The sequence below is a fragment of the Oryctolagus cuniculus genome, chromosome 4 (genome assembly GCF_051225735.1).
Source record: "Oryctolagus cuniculus isolate XC-2025 breed Fujian yellow rabbit chromosome 4, ASM5122573v1, whole genome shotgun sequence".
NCBI lineage: Eukaryota > Metazoa > Chordata > Mammalia > Lagomorpha > Leporidae > Oryctolagus > Oryctolagus cuniculus.
The window spans coordinates 53,996,277-54,017,545 of record NC_142870.1 but is presented as its reverse complement, the minus strand read 5'-3'; the positions used below and the strand labels follow the sequence as shown (position 1 = coordinate 54,017,545).

General features: G+C 40.3%; 1 protein-coding gene across 3 annotated transcripts in view; it reads right to left on the bottom strand.

The window, feature by feature from the left end:
- Positions 1-17,770, bottom strand: part of COL8A1 (collagen type VIII alpha 1 chain) — a 165,176-nt gene extending 147,406 nt beyond the window's left edge. The window contains exons 1-2 of one of the 3 annotated variants that reach the window (XM_017346640.4): positions 17,642-17,707; positions 15,947-16,005 (exon numbers count right to left, since the gene is read on the bottom strand). The gene's annotated coding sequence lies outside the window, so the exon portion shown is untranslated. 3 annotated transcript variants of the gene reach the window in all.
- Positions 17,771-21,269: the final 3,499 nt, after the last annotated feature.

Genomic DNA, 21,269 nt, shown 5'->3' with positions numbered 1-21,269 from the left:
TCTTGAGTGATTTAGTATTCATCCAACAGACGGTTATGGAATAAGTGCCTGGCCTTTTCCCAAAGCCTCCGAACTCTCACTGTCTCAGGGTTATCCCTGGATCATCAGTATTCATTATACCTTGCTGTCCCCAAATTTAAAAAGATCTCATGAGAATTAAGTTTGAAAGAATATCGAAGATATTTTACCATTTTAACATTTTTATATTATGCATGTTGAATGTGGGAAAGACACCTGTTAATTTTCTGACTTGTTATCTTTTTGGCTTTTAGGGAGTGGGCTGGGGCTCAAATGTTTGCCTTTTACAGTCATTCATGGAGCCTTCTGTTGGATGAGATGGATGTGTTGTGAGAGGACACTAGTCCTACAGAAGGCTCAGAATATCCTGATCAGTATGACAAGCACATAAAAAGTGACCTCTCCTTTGAAGGAAAAGGAGAAAATGGGTTTTCACATTCTTTGTGTGATTATGCTCTAAGTGGTTTTTTGCTGGCTTCTATGCCTTTCAGCTGCAAACCATGCGTGCAAGTTGAATAATATTTGATGATGTCTAGCACAGGACTCCGCACATGGTAGGTCCTTCATAGCTATTTGTTGAATAAATGACTAATGAAGTTGACATTGGAGTCCTAGCCAAACAAAACTGGAGTAATTGAACTTGAGGGGCAAAGTCTTTTAACACTCATATTATCCTTCTTCCTTTGTCTTTATGAACTAAAATGCTTTCCACTGTGGCTGGCAATTTTTCTTATTCTTTCAGTGGGCTTCTTATGCTCATTCTCTTGAGGGAGCTTAGACTGAAAGATTTCTTGGTAATGAAAGCACAGGCATATAAAAAGGTTAGGCCCTCTTTAACAGAAAAGTGGAATTCATGGTAAACAGGATTTTGATGTGTTAACATTGAATGTTGCTGGGAGTGTGTATATGGCTTAAGAAGTCATATTTCTGCAGCAAAATGTAGGAGTAGGGGTGTATTTGGGATGCTGACAACCTCAATGGCAGTTCTATAGCACACAGTAGCATGAAACTCCACATAGTGAGATGAACTAAGATCTTAGCTGAGATACTAGGACAGCCATGCTTTTCCTGATGATGCTTTAGACACACACATACACACAATATATACAATGAGACATAATTTGTATATAGTTTATATTTGTATGTAATATGCATTGACATGGTGAAGGAAGGGGCGGCACCCTTGAACTGGGAAGTCATTGTGAAACGTTGGAATTTTCCTCCTTTGGGAAACCGACGGAGAGACTGAAGTAGTGTGCTTTACCGCAATCAAAGAACAGCAAGAATAACGAAAACAACATTTGAAAGACATCACCCCTCAAACCAAACCCAAAGCAATACATCCAAAAGATCAGAAAAACAAGTCAACCTATAAGGAGGTCATACAACCACTATGACCAGCTTAAGGCAGGACCTACAAGTGAAGTCCAGAATTCATTAAACAAGCCCCATTATAGATAGATCAGAGAGAAAGCAGAGCTTGAAGTTTCTTCTCACATAAATGCTCACTGTGCTGACACTTAATAAGCATTCAGTAACTGATCATCTCCACTATTAAATAACTTGTACTGAGCCCCTTCTGATAACCATTTTCTCCCATGACTATTGTGTGAGGAAACAGACTTGACAAGTCTTTCTGCCTTGTCCAGAGAGGCTTGCTCATGGTTAAGTGGAAGAAGTGGGACTTGATCCTAAGATTTCTTTTACTAAATATAGAGCCTTTTATTCCTAACACTATAGTGACTTTCCATATATCATATACACTACTATATATTATATACTATATATATAATATAGAGATTTGTTATATTTCTATAAGTTGCACAAATTTTGACATTAAATAAAAAAGGTATTTGAAACGATCATTAAAAACTTACAGGTAGGGTTAAAAAGGATTTGGTATCATTTAATATCATAAATTATACAGAAAACAACACATAAAACTGTTCCTACCTATTAAACCTTCAATGTATGTTAACTACTGTATATTGAGGGGAGATTGAGTTCCATTTTCTTGAAAAGCGCCTTCTCAATCACCGACTTTCATTCCCTAAATAACTCTTGCAGGTCACTCTGCTTTCTTTTGATGAAGTTTCTCATTTATGCCACCAGGATGCTCTGAACCAGTCAGACTGAAGTCATGGGAAGAGGACGACTCTAGCGATGGAATGATCTAGGTTCACACTCCAGCTCCAACCCTTATTACTTCAAAGACATGGAGCAGTTAGCTTAATTGCTAAGCCCCTAGAGTCCCATGTGTGAAATGTAGATCGAAACCCTTCTCTACCTAATTCACATACAATACATTCCATAAACTGTATGTATTTCTATAAGGTTAATTATTATTATCCTCACTACTTACAGAATATCTCCATGTTTAAAAGTTTCAAATTAAGATCCTTACTAACACTTTTTCTCCGTTGTAGCAATAAGGGTTTGTATTTAATAAATAGAAGACATCAAACACCTCCAGTGAATTTGCTTTGTTGAAAAGGAGTCACGGATTCTTTCTTTAGCTTTGGCTCATGTCCACAGATGAGATTTTTATTTATATGTATTCAGATGTGATTTAAACACATGGTGATTCTTTTATGGCTAAATATAAAAAATTTACAAGTTCAATGTCATTGCTATCTTTACCATTGACTCTAGAGCTTGCTTATGCTAAAATTTGTAAACATTTTACAAGGCAGGGGAAAATGCACACCCATAGTTATTTCTCTATGTTTTCTGGCTCACGCTAGCTGAACAAATTCTTTTATTTTATTATTTCAGAAAAAAAAGTTTTCATTGAAGGTTTTTCCAGTCACTCTAAATAAACTTAGCTGTGAATGGAAAAGATACAGCTGATTGCCCTGGCTTCTTGAGTGGCTCTTTCACCCTTGTCCTGCTCTTCGCTGAGTCAGAAGGAAGGCATGCAGTGTGGCTGACCTCTGAAATCATTAAACATCTCCGTAAACTGTTGCTATTAGAGACTCACTCGGGTTTGTTTTCTGAAGGCATATTAATAAGTCAGAATCGAATCTACTGCCAGACAGTTTGATCACTTTGCTCTTGGCTTGGCCAGGCGCAGGATTTTATTGCATGGTTAGCCTGTTGGCCTGATGCTTCCTGAAAGGCCGACGGTAAGCCAGCAAGTGCCAGGGGCACATCATTGTCAAATTCCAGAGACATGCTACCTCCCCTGACCTGCTGGCAGAAGGCTTGGCCTTCCACAGTGCTTCAGGTTTCTCACTGGAGAACATAGAGACAAAATGCTCTGGGAAAAATCTCACATAAGAGACTTTTCCTTCAGAAAGTGGTGAGGTTTCTCCAGGAGAGAAAAAGCAAAATCTGTTAGGTGAGCCTGTTTCAGCTACTCAGGAACAGTCTTTCTCTGTAAAACTGGTCAGATTGAAGACTGAAGCAATTCTATGTTTCAGCAGGTGTTTAAACCATGCTTTTACTCCAAAGAGAGATGAGAAGAGATGGCAATGAATAATGGACATTTCTCTTTCAGAAATTCAATGCAAATAATTCTGCATCTCATTTTGTTTATATAATGAGAAAAGGTCCAGGTAGTGATTTGATAGGGTGTCATTCTGGGGAAATTTAAGGCATTAAAATAAAAAAGACAAATACCATTTGCACAAAATGATTAAAATAACAGATGTTATTATCTTAAGAGGTCTTCTTTAAGATAATATAAGTTAAGACAGGCTCAGTAGTCAAGTAATGCATTGAACACAACATTTAATAAATACCACTTGCAGGCATAACATTTGTCAGGGTTACAAAAAATCATCTCCTCTATATTTTCTTTAGTAGTTTATTTCTCACTAAGAGATAAAAGAGCACAGGGAAAGTTAAATGTTCTGCATTATCCAATACGGTAGCTGCTAGTCACACATGGCCATTTAATTTTAAATTGAAAAAGGTCAAAATGAAATAAAATAATTCAGTACCTCAGTGGCACTAGCCACATCTCAATGCTTAGAAGCTATATATTGCTTGTGACTCCCCACTGGACAGCTCAGTTATAGCAGATTTCTATCATTGTAGAAGGTTTTGTTAGTCAGCCTGACTTCTTTAATCTGATTTATAGGCAACATGTTACTGACATTTGTAGTAACTGCTTCTCAGTTGAGAACAGGGAAGAATCAATTCAGGCTGCAATACTGAAGGCTTTGAGAGGACTATGGACTTATGGTTATTTTAATAGGTGGAAAAGAGTGTGGTACACATTCAGTAGAAAAAAGAAATGTTTGAGGGTATAACAACATATCTGGCTTGGGTCAGGTTCTTCTAATTGACTTGTGGAGAAAGAAAATGGAATGATGGATTGACATGAGAGTGGTCGAGGGACTTGATTGTTGGGGTGGGGTGTTTTAAATTTCATAATGACATGGAATATTTTGAGTAGGATCCTGACAGTCCCAGGAAAATGGTATCACCTAGCAAATAATTTTTCTTTGTGTGATTTTTGTATATAGATTGCCAATATTTAATATTAGCATACAAATGGGATTTTAATTTGTGCCCCATGTTTATCTCTAGAGTTAAGTCAATGCCTATTAGCAATGTGTGTGTGTGTGTGTATGTGTGTGTGTGTGTGTGTGTTGGGGGTAGGAGTACAGTGCATATGGATATTTATGTTACGGGATACAGAAGAAGGGTAGATATGGGAACTCAGTTCTTGACCTTCCATAGAAATTTAGGGAAACTAGGGAACAGTTTTTGGTCATTTCATGGAGCTCTGGAGAATCAGGGTAGTGAACATTTTATTCAGAACTTTGATTCTTTCTAGAGTGTTCTTTCTGGTCAAGTGTTCTTTGTACGAATGGGAAGGCATTTTCACCGTGTCTTGAAACACCTGATTATATTAAGGCTTTAGGATTGGACTTAGGTCAAATTGTGTCTTCTTAGATAACAGTCTATAGGGACAGAGAAAAGCATATTTAGAGCTTTCTTATTCACCATCACCCCATGTTATTCACCATACCTATTTTTTCTTTCCTCCTTTCTACATCTATTAAGATCCTATTAGGTAAAAAAAAAAAAAAAGCCGGTGCCGTGGCTCAACAGGCTAATCCTTCGCCTAGCGGTGCCGGCACACCGGGTTCTAGTCCCGGTCGAGGCGCCGGATTCTGTCCCGGTTGCCCCTCTTCCAGGCCAGCTCTCTGCTGTGGCCAGGGAGTGCAGTGGAGGATGCCCAAGTGCTTGGGCCCTGCACCCCATGGGAGACCAGGAGAAGCACCTGGCTCCTGCCTTCGGATCAGCGCGGTGCGCCGGCCTCAGCGCGCTGGCCGCGGTGGCCATTGGAGGGTGAACCAATGGCAAAAGGAAGACCTTTCTCTCTGTCTCTCTCTCTCACTGTCCACTCTGCCTGTCAAAAAAAAAAAATCCTATTAGGTGAAATACTGAGTGAAACAATACACAAATCCTTCTACCAAGAGCTCATAGTGCAGATGAATATGTAAATGAAGCCAATGACATTACTGAGTGGAAATAACCACAACAGGGCTATGCACATAGTATTAGGAAGTGTGGAAGAGGCGCATAGGGCAGCCTGGGTAGTCTGGTTGCAGACATGTCTTCACAGAGGAGAAGATACATGATGTGGACCTTGGTGGAGGGAGACTTACAAATTCACCCTGTAGAGTATGTGTAGAAATGTGACCCACAGGGATGAATATTCCTTTTGGTAGAGCAGACTGTGAATCTAGGGAAAGAGTCAGACTTTGTGTCCTAGCATGTTTCTGGGACAGCACAAAGGGCAGGCTTGGGGTATACATCTTTTTATATACACCCTCATAGCAGGCTAAGTAGCAGGTGGAGAAAATGTAGATATTTGCGTATGTGACTCACATATGGCTTGGGAGAATCTAATTCTAAGAGAGTCTAAATTGTCTTGACTCTTACCATCTGGCTGTGGATTACAATAAAAGTAACACCAAGAAGAGTGATATGGGGAGTCCAAATCAAGTTAGTTTAATGTGCTCAAGTGCTTTTGTTCTAATCTGCTTCTCATGCAATCATGGGAATTTCTGCTGCCTTAAGAATGACATGCTACACTGCCATTCTCTGTGCCAGATTGGTGCCAAGCATCTTGTGATTACTTGGGGAGAGTTTATGAAGAAACCTGAGCCCTTAAAAATCACCCCAGGGAGAAATGATAGCTTTTAAAATTTTTTTTCCAATTACACAAGCCCTTACTTTGTTGGCTATGAAATGACAGCATGCTTTTAGGAAAAAAAACAAAAAAGAACAAGAAAATCCCAGTCCAGTATTAAACAAGAAGCAGGGCTGGGCAGCAGTGTCTAGGAACAGAGTCACTGGAGTTCTCTAATTTTCTCTTTGAGTCAGAGGCATTCTCCTAGGAATCTTATTTCTTTTTTCCCTTGTATGATAGGATGAGATCCCATGAGTTGTAGCGTGGAGAAGCAGGCAGAGGATGGACTTCGGAGCATGACCTCAATGGAAATACTGGGTCTATGGCTTCCCAGCTATGTGACCCTAGTGAAACAGGGTTTTTCATTTTTAATTGAGGAATGATAATGCCTTCCTTGTAAGGCCGTTATATGGGATAGAGATAGTGGGACCAGGGCAATGCCTGGTCCTGTTGCTCACTTAATACATAGTATATAAACTACTACTAGACTTTTTGAGTTTGTCTCTTCTTCCTTGATTGACTGTGAGCTACTCGTTTCTTTTTTTTAAGGAGAAAATGTTCGTTCAATTTTGTCCCTTTGGGGTCCTGGCCTTTAGGCATTACTTTTGTAAAAGGAAACAGAATTCCCAGAGATAGTGTACTTTATAGGGTGGGAGGTATGAGTGTCATAGATAAATGAAACAATCCCTGATGCAGTAAATTTTACCAGAATCTCGGAATGTATGCTCCTATTATAGAAATTAGCTTTCATTTGATGGTGAGAAAGCAAATACTCCAGGACTGTATTTGGCTAATGATCTCAGTTAACTGATGGAAGTGAAGATGAAATAGTAAATTGTTTGCTCAGAGATTGATCAATTAGTTCACAGAATGATGTAGGCTCCTTGTTTATGTATAGAACTTCTTGTTCATCGCTGGTCATCTAAAACAGCATACACACAGAGAGAAAAAATAAGGAAAAGATAATTTCAAGCTGTAGAGTATCCTAAAGATTTTTCTTGGTACAAATATAGTCTGAAGATGAGTGAGAAAGAGAGAGAGAGAGAGGGAGAAAATACTCTGGCATTTATGATTTTTTTTTTTTAAATAAGGAGTTGAGCCATAGAATCAATGCATGTTCATTGGCTTCTTCTCCCCAACCCCAGGTTTAGAAATTTACTACCCTGGGATTATTTCTTATTTTATGGTTTGACACAGCACCTATCTTATACTGATGTTCAGTTTGTATTACATAAGACTAGCAACACTGACAATACCACATCCAAGGAGATTTTGAAATAGTGGAGGAGGAAGTGATACCCAAACTTTTCTGAAGCTGATCCAGGGAATACCAAGCCCAAGTGATGTTCTCAGGTAGGGGATATCTGTCATCAAATAAGTTTGGAAAAATTTTGCTACAGCACCTTTGAAGAATGAAAATACACATGGCATATTAAGGTCTCTGTGAAATCTTGCAGTGGAGAAAATTGCTTACTATTGTTTCACTGAATGTTTTTAAAACTTGTTTGAACACTGATTCTTTTTCAGTATAAATATATATTAATATCCCCTGTAGCAATGGTTGAAATGCATTTTGGAAAGTGTTTATGAAGGAGAATACAGATATTATTATATTATACAATATATTAGATATATACAATCTATTTTTTTTAATTTTTTTAACTTTTATTTAATGAATATAAATTTCCAAAGTACAGCTTATGGATTACAATGGCTTCCCCCCCCACCCATAACTTCCCTCCCACCTGCAATCCTCCCCTTTCCCTCTCCTTCCCCCCTTCCATTCACATCAAGATTCATTTTCAATTATCTTTATATATAGAAGATCAGTTTAGCATATATTAGGTAAAGATTTCAACAGTTTGCACCCACATAGAAACACAAAGTGAAATATACTGTTTGAGTATTAGTTATAGCATTAAATCTCAATGTACAGCACATTAAGGACAGAGATCCTACGTGAGGAGTAAGTGCACAGTGACTCCTGTTGTTGACTTAACTAATTGACACTCTTGTTTATGGCATCAGTAATCACCCCAGACTCTTGTCATGAGTTGCCAAGGCTATGGAAGCCTTTTGAGTTCACCGACTCTGATCATATTTAGACAAGGTCGTAGTCAGAGTGGAAGTTCTCTCCTCCCTTCAGAGAAAGGTACCTCCTTCTTTGATGACCTGTTCTTTCCACTGGGATCTCACTTGCGGAGATCTTCCATTTAGGTCATTTTTTTTTTTTTTTTTGCCAGAGTGTTTTGACTTTCCATGCCTGTAATACTCTCATGGGCTTTTCAGCCAGATCCGCATGCCTTAAGGGCTGATTCTGAGGCCAGAGTGCTGTTTAAGACATCTGCCATTCTATGGGTCTGCTGTGTATCTCGCTTCCCATGTTGGATCGTTCTCTCCCTTTTTTATTCTATCAGCTAGTATTTGCCGACACTAGTCTTGTTTATGTGCTCCCTTTGGCTCTTAGTCCTATAATTATGATCAATTGTGAACAGAAATTGATCACCGGGACAAGTGAGATGGCATTGGTACATGCCACCTTGATGGGATTGAATTGGAATCCCCTGGTATGTTTCTAACTCTACTGTTTGAGGTAAGTCAGCTTGAGCATGTCCCGAATTGCACATCCCTTCCCTCTCTTATTCCCACTCTTATATTTAACAGTGATCACTTTTCAGTTAAGTTTCAACACTTGAGAATAACTGTGTATTGATTACAATCTAATAATCATGAAAAAGTCATCTTTATTCAGTTACAATGCAATTTTTAAATCACAAACCCTTTTTGTGGTTGAGAAATTCCTCTTTGGTGTCAAAATATGGATTGGAAAGCACCTAGGCCTTTTGAGACACTTTAAAGCATAGTTTAATTATTGTGTCTTTTTCCCTTTGTACTTACCCTTGACCTTGTCTGGCCTCTTGAGACATGTAGGACTATCCTCTGTATTCTAAGAGACAAGAATGCTCTTGAAGGTTATGTGCCTATTTGAAATTTTATCCCATTTTGACTGGTTCTGTATAAAACCATCAGCCCTTTCCAGGTGTTGTAGAAATCCATTTACCACACTAAATGAAAACCTGTAACAGTGCATGCTTAAGTATCATTGTTCTGTATAATACTTGGTAAAACCTCATGTGTCTCTCACTTGTAAAGGGAGTGGTTATTTGGGAACTGTTCTTTTTAAGATAAATAAATTAAGATGCACAGATGATCAATGACTTGCTCCAAGCCCCAGCAAGAGTCAAGGTGTTTTTGAGATTAAAGCACTGAAGATTTTCTGGAATGGCAGATCCTAAGCCATATGCATACTAACTCCATAGCTTTACCTCTTTGACATCAGAAATAGCCTTCAGAGAGGATTATTTTGTTTTGCTGTGAATGTCATAATTTTTCTAAAGCAAGCAGCCCTTCTTTGGTGTGCCAAGGATTTTTTTATGGTCCTAATTGATCTCTATTCCCCCAAAGGGTTCTGAATTATGCAAGTGTCTCAAGTCTTAACAAGCCATCCCCACACAGCTGTGCAATGGAAATGTTCAACAGAAAGGTATTCACTTTGGTCTAGGCAAGACCCTGGCTGCTCCCTGGAGAGACCCAGATCCAGGGGAGCAAGTTCTGGGCCATGGTGGTTAGGGAACCCTGTCTGGCCCATTTCTACCTTTTCTCTCCCATCTCCTTTCCCGGGTCCTGTTGACAGGGAGGATCCAGTCATGGCAGACCCTCTACCCATTCTGTGCTTGTATTGTGTTGACCCCCAGCTGCCAGTATTCTTTGTTCCTGAATGGAGCATTTAGATTCAATCTTGGCTGGTGGTGGCCTTGGAAAGAACATTTTCTAAGATTGCTTTGGTTTTCTTTCAAATAAACTTCTGCAAGCCCGGACATTTCTGGCATTGCTGAAACGTGGGTGATTTATTCTTAGAGGCTTAAGTTAGGATTTTTTTTCTAAAAGGAAACTAACAATGTGAGGTACATTTTAGCCACTGGTTACAAAAGATAGCTTACTCTGCCCTTTCTTAGAAAAATTCGAAACTCAAGGCCCCCTCTGGGTAAGGTCTGTTTCCTATTTGGAGACACTCAATCCCCTGGCTCCCTCTACTGGTAAACGACCTCCCTCCCCATTCATTTGGGCAGCAAGGCATTGGAACAGAGCAGGAGCTGGAGGGGGCACTAGTCATTTTGTTAAACCAGGAATTGTGGATCCAGTAGCATATTTTTTGCTGCGGATCCCTTTCCTTCCCTCATTCCTCCAACCTCAACAATCTTGGCTACCTAAAGTCACAAATTCTTAGCTCCATCTAGTGTCTCCCTTTATGAACTTCTCGGCAGTGTCTTCTGTCGTGCCTTTTACCAAAAGGCGGCTTGTTTAGATAGAAAGAACTGATGACTGACATGACTCCTGGACTTTAATTCTGGGCAAATGCTAAGTATAGAGCTTTAAAGCAATTAGATAATGTACAGTCATTTGAATTTATGCACCAAGTTTGGGCTCACTGTTAGAGCATGTGTGGCATGATACTTGGAGAAACATACAAGAGGACTTCAAAAAATTCATGGAAAATGCATCACATGCAGAACTATGCATCAATTTCAAATAATTTTGGCACCCAAATGAGTACCTTTTCATTCCATTTTCCATGGAATTTTTGATGTACCCTCATTAAAAGGAATGATGGCTGGCAAACAGGCTCCAGCATCACCACATTCTTTAGCCAACACTTAAGATTCCCAGTCCTCTTGGTAAACTGAAGGCAGTTAAGACTTAACCTCTCTACTGCTGGGTAGTGAAAGTTCTGTGGAAGCCAGTAGTAGTTGTGCTACTATGCGAAGCCTCAACTATGGAGGCCAGTGTCCTGAACTTCCAGGAAAACAGCTGTTTTCTCTAGCTAACAGTGAGGCCTGCAGAAGTGCCCCAATAGCCTGGATATGTGGTGTTTCCTGGGGAAGCCAACAGCTGACTCAAACACCCAGGCCTATGGAGTCTGAGTTGGAAAAGTAGCATATGAAGTGATTAATTGTCTTCAGTTTCAGCACATTAAATGCTCCAACGCCTAACTATCCCTTGATGTAAACACATCAATGGAGAGCTTAAGAGAGGCAGTACCCAAGAAATGCTGACTTAAAAGAGTGTTTTCACTATGATGCTTAGTCATAGACTATGTAAATTTTACCATACAATAAATCAATTTCAGAAGCATAATTACTGTTGCAAAGATATGCAAACAATTGTCAGGCATACTTTAGAGGAAAGTGAAGAAGCATCTGGGCTAACATCTGTTCACTTATTCAGAGTAAATTGTTTCCAGAAACAATACAAGAATATTATTTTTTACCTTCCTTACTTTCTGTACAAAAGTAACTTTATGTGTTACCAATAACTCTGTCATTACCTTAGCAGAGATCATTTTGACAACTTGACATCCATGGAGTTATTATCCTGGGTCAGAGTCAAGTCTAAAATGAGGTCCAATTACACAATGTATACATGGTCTGAATCATCACATAAATATGTACAGTTGCTATGTGTGTTATTTTTTTAAATTGAGGAGTTTAAAAAGAAGTATTAAATATAAAGCGAGTTCCAGTGAGGACTTGGTCCTTGTGGAAATTCAGTGAAGTATTAAGAAGAGTTTTAATGGATGTAATCCTTATAAAGTTTTCATTTGTGGCATCCAGTTCTCAGATCGCATTGTACCTAGATACCTGATGCAAACAGGATTTCATCTCCCAAACATTTGAGAAGGTCTGGATTCAGACAATCATAACAAAATCTTTTCTCCAGCACCTCAAATCTCATGAGAGCTTCTCCTTCTGTGGTTTTAGAAGCATGTGTTATGTGTTTCATAATTTTACAAGGGTGATTCAGAAAGTTTGTGGAAAGATACAATTAAGTGATAGGTTTATGTTAGTGCTAAAATTTTGGAACCTATGTAAAGCTTTTTCACAATATGCACTTTCCATGAACTTTTTGAAGACCCCTTGTACATATTTATCATGTATGAAACTGTGCTACTATTTGTAATGTTCCTTTCTTTTTTTAATAATTCTACTTTTTAGGGAAAGTTTTTGAATGTTGGTCCACCTAACCATTTTCCCTAAAAGCATGGATTCTGGTAGCTGCACCATACTATCTCTATTATGACTGACTCCTTGGTTACCCTTCCTCCTCCCATTACAACACATCTCATGCCCACACCTGCCAATCATTGTGTCCCTCATGTTTTCTCTGATTGTCCATTGTGCATAAGTTGCCCTTTCATTAAAGATCTGGGAGTATGAGATGGTTACATTGGCAGCAAGTTTTGGGGTGGGAAAAATAGAAGATCATGTTATAAATTATTACACATTAGTACATTTGTTCTGTCACATAAATATCAGAACTAGGTCTTAAGCTTGATTTAGAAAGATAATTTCAAAAGTTCTGGTAAATATAAGAAGAAATAGCAAAAGTACCACAGACAGGGCAATGGTTTAGTCATTGATAAGGCTAAATGTTACCTAAAGCAAAGGGGAATATTAAATTTGATAAATTTAGATTTGAATCCTTATAGGTTCCTTTATACTCCATATAGGGACTTTTTATGGAAAGAGTAAAGAAAAATGGGTATTTTACACTTAGCTTTTATTCTTTTTTTGTACTATATATTTTTTCTCATTTAGTCTCCTACTCCATACAGATTGACCAAACAGTTCCTATATACCATTTCCAAGAAAGGAGAAAAACATATAAAGTCCCTGGGATGGGGATGGTCAGTATCTTCACTACATCAGGGTTTGCAGCATTGTTTCGTAGACATTCTATAGTAGTGGTACCGCTGCAATTCACAACTCTGCCAAGTTATGGTTTCTGAAGACACTATTTGTTAAGTTCCTACAGAATGCTGTGAAGTCAGAGACCCCTTAGAGTCACACTCTTTGAGGGGACATGTAGTCATTCAAGAAAGAGCACTGAATGGATCATTTGGCTCCATGACTTCCACGTTTGGTGGTGCTACCTCCATCTACCCCCATCTAGGTGACCTTGGGAAAGACATTAATCTTTCTGACCTTTTCTCACCTGGAAGATTAATTTTTTGTTACATTTAGCTCCAAGTTTCCCTTCAGTATTTGTATCATGTGACTCTCTGAGATAGCATAGGTGCTGGATCAATTAAAGTGCTTCGACATCTCATCTCAGAGTGTTTATTGGAGGCAAGTAGCAATGGCAAATAATGTTTCTTTTAGACATATGAATGAAGGTTGAGAAAAATGGGAACCTTTTTTTATTTGCTGTATTTTATTTCAGGGAAGCTTGAAGAGACTTTTCATGATGAGAAAAGCCGCAAGTGTGAGTCATGGGCCTCTAAAACAGTGCTCTATAAAAACTGAAATTTATTCCACTGAAAGAACAGAGAGGGTGGCACTGAAGGACTGTGACTGCATCTGCCATTCCCAAAATGGGCTGAAGGAGAGAAGGGCCAATTTGTGTTTTCCAGGAAGGACAAGAGAAGTGAGCCCAAAATAAATAGAGGACACTGGTGGTGAATCATTAGGTATGCTGACCTAATCACCTACAGCTGTTGCTTTTGCGCTTCTGCTACACTGACAAATTAGAATTCACTATTATTTTAGGTGACTGTGATTAGTTTTTGGGAACACTTCTGTTTTGTTCCCTTCAGTTTGATGCTATGCAATTCCAGCGACTCTGTGGATTTGAGTACCCAGTGCCCTCAGATTGTAGACGTTCCTATCTTCTGTGACTCCTTTTAACCCTTTCCTGCAAATCTATTCGCTTGAGGACAGACTGTAAAGAATCTTTTACTTCAACCGGCACACACAGTTACTAAAGCAATAGTGGAATCTCTGCCCAGTGGCTTCTCTCCCTTGGTGCTGAAATGTGGTTAACTCTCCCACTCTTCACTCCTCTGTCTCTCTAGAAAAGGCAAGTTCAGCAGAGCTGTAATTTAGTACTGTAGGGTGTAAACTGCTGTTAATGACTACCAGGTCACTGGAAGATCTATTGCATTGCATTCTTAGCATTTTGCAACTTTTTAAAAAATTCCTAGATGCTTTAGGTAGTGAGAGACCCTTTCCACACAGTGCTAAAGACAAAGATCTAAATCCCAAAGGGTCTCCACTGTCCCTTTAACCTCTTCCTCTCCTCTCTTTTTTTCACTCAATTGTTAGAACAATGACCTCTCACAAGATTACCCCAGTCTCAAGTTCTGAACCTTCCTTATATGTGCATTTATGGGGGATTGGTAAGAGAAGGAAGTGGCAGTGGAGGAAGGGAGAAAGACCTGATTCTCAGAAGGTTACCTGGAGGACCAAATTTTGGGAAATATGGCTATGAAGTTGTCATACCAAGGAGGGTGACCATGGATATGATGGAATATATGTCAACTTTCAACACTTAACTTGCTAAGAATGGCCCAACACTGTACCCTTCCGGAGAATTAGGGTTGACTTTGTTGTTGTGACATACCAACTCATTAAAAAGATGTTTCAGGGTTATTATACCCATAATCAAGCTTTTTCAAAGTATAACTGACAAATTCCTGTGGGTTTTAATGTGGGGCAGACCTGAAATCACTTTGGTCTTTAGGATTAAGCTATTCCACTAGAGGAGGAGGACAGAGCATAAGGGCATGCGGAGATGGATCTTAATACACTGGAATTCCTCTCCCTGACCCAGAAGTTAATACTTGGATAGGAGACTGCCAAGGAATACAGGGTGCTGTAGGCTTTAAATAAAAGAAAAGAAAAGAAAAGAAAAGAAAAGAAAAGAAAAGAAAAGAAAAAACTCACGAAAGCAAGTAAGCAAGCAAGAAAGTGAGCAAAAGACCAAGGGCAGACGTGATTTTTGCCCTACCCTAGCCCCTCACACTCTGCAGCAAGGCAAGCAGCAAGAACCTATGTTTTGTGATAGGAATCCTGCTCTCTCCCTTCTCTTTGGGCACCTCAGTGATCCCTGAGCTTCCTTCTCAATTTTTTTGTTCATCCCCATCATCCTGTTCCTGTTACTTTGTTTTGCAAGTGGAAGTCAGTTGACATATGCCTTCTGATCATGGAAAGGGCATGATTTTGTAATTTTGACAATAGTGGAGAATCTAAAATTGGTAAAGAAGGCCCTCAGTGTCAACAGAACATGCTCCGTGTGTTTCTGCAACAAGGGCAGCCACTGCTTCTTTTTGAGAGACATTAAAGAAGCGTTCAAGCCAGCGGCAAAGGTGTTGGATGTGTATGGCCATGAATTTGATTCGGGGCAGCCATAAGCCATATAATGGCAAGAAGAGGAGACTTGTGGTAGGTCTCCACACCTGCGCAGAAGGGCAGTATTCGGGTAATGATAGGGAACCTCATCACTGATTTTTCTAATACCCTGTGAAGGGAAGTGCTCTATATGCACCGTTTTGCTCTATATGCACCCTATAGAGAAAGTATTTCTTTGTCTAGTAATGGCCCCTGGGAGAGTTAGACCATGAGCAAACTAAGAGGATCTCACCTAGTTATTTAAGGGATTGAACCTGATGGCACATGGGGAAGGCATTTCCTGTGAAATGGCTGGTTGAGTGGATTATCTCTTGGAGACTATTTTTCATCCTCAAATTTAGGAATAACAGGGAGATCTTTTACACTGGGAATATTTCTCCCCTCTCTTCCAGAAAAGATAACTTTCCTTAAGATGATCTGATGATCAAAACAGTATATTTGCATCCTTGTAATAATAGGCTTGAGTCAGGCATAGCACAAAGGAAGAATTAGCTTGGACATACCACAAACTTGGGGCCTTGTCTCATACCTGTGCTCTTGTCATGGTTGATTAACCACTTATCTCAGAAATGATGCAAGCAACCTGTCCTGTGGCGCAAGATAAAAGATATTTTAATATGCTCAGGTCACATACTAGGCTGGCCAATAGTAATTTCATATCATTTTCTTAAAGGAAACCACAATCCTTGCAATATTTTTTCCAATGGGAAAAATATAACATGACAGAAAGCTTTAGGTATCATTCTTTCATTTGAATAATAGTATGGAAATCCATACACCCCAAATAGAAGTGTAAAATATCTTTGTTATTTCTTCTGATGTTCAAAAGATAAGGAGAAATGGTTTAGAAGACCCTCACTTAAGTTTCTAATGATTCAAGTTTTTTTTTTTTTTATTAAAGGAATTTCTTTTACAGCTTGGGTGAGTTTTTCCTTTCATGTTCTACATGCAACTATATAAACAAACGAAGAAGAAGGAGGAGGAGGAGAAAGAAGAGAAGGAGAAGGAGTAGTTATCAAACATTTCACCTCTTTAACAACCTTAAGGGCTAAAATAGTGGTTTTGGGAGTTTGGGTTTGTCTTTGCTAAGCCAGCTTGTGCATTTCCCCAGAGGAAACATTTGAAGAGGGTTTTTCTCCTACATGAGAGAGTCTCATCGCACACAACCCAAAGATTTTGATGGCGAACTTCATTCACCAAGTGTCTGCTTTTACAGAGTAGCTGTTGAGTATGTTTCTCCTTCACAGGTGCACAACACTCATTCTGTCCCAAGAATCATAAGAGATCCATTTTTTTAAAAGAGTAGCATAGACACAGGATATGTCTATGCGAATGTGATGCCAATCAGGTAGGTTTTAACTTACTAGATGAATTAAGCCGGGTGGCTGGTAGGATTAAAACTTCTAAAGCCTTGCTAGCTGATCTCTCTGTACCACCGGTGATTGTGCACAGAATTATGGTACAGTCTGGCCTGTATTTTTCTCATGCTGTGAACATATTGAAACGCTTTATGTTAAGGTGTGTGTACAGAAATTCACGAAGTCCTTTTACACAGTTTTTTAGTTCCAGCACAGTTCCCATTTTAGGTCTCAGGGAAAAGATGGCTTTGGGGACAGCACACTCGGCCCCAGCCTGTGAATTTAGATTCGTTCTTTCCTATCTACCAGCCACCTGATTCCCGTCGCTGTGTAAAGGGCACCCGTTCACATAATTTTTTCCAAGTGCTCAAACCTGGAAAGATATTTTTCTGAAGGACTCACAGACGCTGTCTTGGGGGTTTGGGAAACATCGCAAAATTATTAGCAGACCTTTGGGCTGTGCTATTTTTAGGAAGCTAATTGTGTTCTTTTAAAGTTCGTCTTTGACAATGGGACAGGGTTCTCCTTGCCCGCACTGATACGTGAAACACAATGAAAACGTCAGGAAAATACCCCAAACACATACATTTTAACCTCAGCCACCGTCAGCAACACGGGGGAAAAGTGGTTTTTAAAAAAGAAAAAAGGCTTTTGCGATATTTATCCTGCTGTTTCTTGCCCCAAAGGAGCTTTTATTTTACCGTTCAAACAGAAGTTTGTTTTCAAACCAGTTGCTACTTAAGAAGCAGCTGATCCAGCATCCCTAAGCAGCTGCTCTAAGCAAACTGGCAGCGCGGTGACCAGACAGGACTTCCTCCCCGGCAGCAGCCCCTCATCGGCAGCTGCCCGCACATGTGTGGTCTTACCTTGGGCACGTAAGGTCGGGCAGAGAGGCTCGCGGGCTCCCACGGAGAGGACCGGGGAAGGGCTCTGATCCGCGCCGGGTAACATGCACTTGGCTTTTATGCGCAGGTGGGAGGAGTCGCTCCTCATAGTAGGTGGGCAGGGAAGGAGTGGCGGGCAGGGAGCCCCGGGAGGAGCCGGACACTCTTCTCTGGGGAGGGGCGAGAGGGCAGAGCCGGTAGCCCGCGGGAGGGAGGAGGGGGTCACAGCGCAGGAAGGAGTGGAATCCGGAGCGGGGCGGGGAGCCGGCAAAGAGAATGTGAGAAATAGGGACAGGGATCTAGAGCACAGCTGGAGAAAGGTGGGGGAGCAAAGGAGACAGAGTGGAGACGAATATGCCAGCAAAGAAGGGGGAATTGCATTATTGTCTTTTTTTTCTCCCTTGCATGACCCTTGGGGATCTGGTGGAGTGCCTCTTATGACTACAGGTGTCTTCTGCGAGTTTGAGAAGCTAAATAACGGTTCAGGAGAGCTGCATGTCCCTAAGCCAGGCGAGGAGAGGGAGCTGGGGACGCAGCACCTGGAGCCAAGGGGACCGACTGGGTGCTGCAGCCCCCGCCACCCGCTGGAGCAGCCCGCCGGTCCTCCGCACACGCGGGCCGGGCGCTCGCTGGACCGGGACCACCTCCTGGGGCTGCCTGTAGTGTGCGCTGTCCCGGGGTCCCTCTTGGGACCCCGCGGCGGCGGCATTCAGGTAAATCCAGCCAAGGTTGGGGAGGATCTGCGCTGATGGACACTTGCAGAAAAGAACCTCGGAGCCAGCCTCGCTCCTCGGACACTGCTTATGTAACCTAGGATTGCAGGGCTCTCTGCCCTCTGGTTGTTTTCGGAGTTTAAACAGCTCTCCTTCTCTAACAATTGGAAAACGTCCTGGTGCCACAGCTCTTGCTCTGTGTGTCTTTAAACATTCAGAGAGGATCCAACCAGCAAGCGGCTGAAGGATCTGGCTGGAATTGTTAAGAAATGCGTTCAGAGAAAGAAAAACAAGCTCGGCTCGGTTCGCTGCTGAGTGGTGACTCACTTCCCAACCCAAGTTTGCTACCAAAGGAATCAAAGCGTTTTAGAAGAGAGAACTTGAGACTTAGGGTGTGTGGGGGGGTGCCGATGGGGGCAGGCAGGGGCTAGGCTGGGAAGAATAAGGGGGTAACTCTATTGAACACACACACACACACACACACACACACTAGGGAGCTTCAAAAAGTTCATGGAAAAATTAAAAGATCAATTTGTTCTGCTGCAAAAGAATTTTTGAAATCTGCACAGTTTTTTTCACAATATGCTCTTCCATGAAGTTTTAGACGTGCACACACTTACACACATGCACACATACACACAGTTGATTCTGTGTTTACCACAATCTCAGAGGTAGGTATGATCCACATTGTCCAGATTTTTTTTTTTTTTTTGAAGAAAGAACTCTCAAAGGGGTTAAGCAACTCTCTGAAGCTAACAAAAGGGGGAGCCCCAGCTACTGGACTTGCAAACTGTGTGCATTTCTCTGACACTACCATATTGGGGCTGATTGGTTGTAGGGATCTTTCCTGTGCCTCACAGAATGTTGAGCAGCTTACTCTCTTCTACCCACCAGATGCCAGTAGCACTACCCACCCCCACCCACCCCAGCTGTGAAAATAGAAATGTCTTTAGAGTTAGCCACATGTCCCTGAGGGGCAAAATATCTCTTCCTCTCCTTAAGAACCATTGGTCCAGAAAAGCTCTCTCTCTGTACACAAACACATGACTTTAAAATTCATTAAGAAAATATCCAATACGGCCTTTTTGATAATAATTATAGTAAAAACCATGTGTGCTCTTTATACTTTATTTTTAGATACATTTTCCCATCTTTTTGTCCAAGTTCTTAATTGCTTCATTTGTAACTAAACTCATCCTGGGTTAGATGTACCTGGGAGTTAACAAAGTAGAATCCTACGTGTCTGGGATAGTAAGGAAAATTAGTGATATATGAAATAAAAAAAAAAGATTTTTACTAGAAATACAGATCTGATATTAGAATAGTTATTCACATTTACTTAACAATATTTTGCAATGGATTATTTGTCTTAATATTTACAATTTTTTCCTCTATATCTCTCATTTGAATCATATCAACAACTTTTTGGTTGCAAAAAGTTGCAACTAATGGTTTACTTGCTAGCGGGACATAAGTGCTCAATAGATGTGTATAGTTAGATTAGCTAAATAAATGAAATTACTGAGCGCTGACACAGAGGATGGCCAATATTTGTTTAATGAATGGAGAAAGGAAGTAATGAATGGTTAGAAGTTTAAACTTCTGTTACCAACTTTTCTGCTCATCTACGAACTGATTTTACTCTCCCGTTGCCGTATATAACTCAGTTTTCTTTTCTCTTTTCAAATAGTATGTCTTTTGAGGATATGGCCAGATCCATTAAATGAAGTCTACTGGATCTAGAAACAGGACTGTATTATGTGATTTATGATTGGACTCTGAAATCATGTATAGCTTTACAGGTGGAGTATCAATTTTAGAGTTTTTTAATTTAAAGAAGAGAATGTCTTCTGGATAAACAAAACAGGAGCCAGCTAGAGGAGGGTCCAGACAGTGAAGCATGGTAGTAAATATTTCTATCAGATTATAGCACATCAGGTGTTCAATCCTAATTTAATGCCTCCCAGACATTCCAGTTCTACCACACAGTTGTGAAAAGTAGAAACAGAAGAGGCAGCGAGGCATTTGAAGAGAAGTGAATTGATGACTGTAGGCTGTGTTTGTCTTCTTTTTGCTGCTTTACTTCCTTCTTTTAGACCTGAGTATCAGTCAACATAACACAAGTGTTCCTTTCATTTTGTTTGGACAGTGCTAATGCTTAGTTCATCTCTCCAGTTCAAACTTGCCTGAGTCTGATGCAGTAGCAAGATCTGGACAACAAGTCAGGAATCTAGCAATGTAATCTCTTTGTCGCCTCTTAGAATACCCTTCCTAGAATCTCTCTGAAGGTAATGAAGGTTTGAAATGACTTAGTTTGGTGAAAGAAAGGAATCCAATGATAACATACTAGGTGCTTTGAGGTTCCCATTGTGTGGATATAATACCAGTGGCAAATAATTACATTTTAAGAGTTTTGCAAATGTATACATATTTATTTCTTTATAATTAATCAGTCAGCAAATATTTATTAAGAATAAATACCAGAGTGAAGGCTTTTCAATGTAGAGGAAAACAATATTATAGATCTGTTCTCATGGGGGGTTAAAAAAAAGCACGAGATCCTCTTAGTTGAGGAGTACAGACATTTCTATATGGAGGAGGCATATGAGCTGAGCTGTGGAAATTAGCATTTGGATAGATAGGTCATAAACAGTAGTGCAGTTCAGGTAGGGGTTGTGTACGACTGGATTATGCACAGGAATACTCAGAAGATGTTGACACAGCCAGTGGGACTGAAGAGAAGGATCCATGAAATGGAACAGTGAGGCTACAGAATAGGAAGGCAGAGGTGAGGTCAGCCCAGAGAAGGTTTTAAATTTTACCTCAGTAGTCTGAGATGCATTCTGTAGGCAATGATGGGTGATTGAAGACTTTTGAGCAGAATGGATGATGGGAGC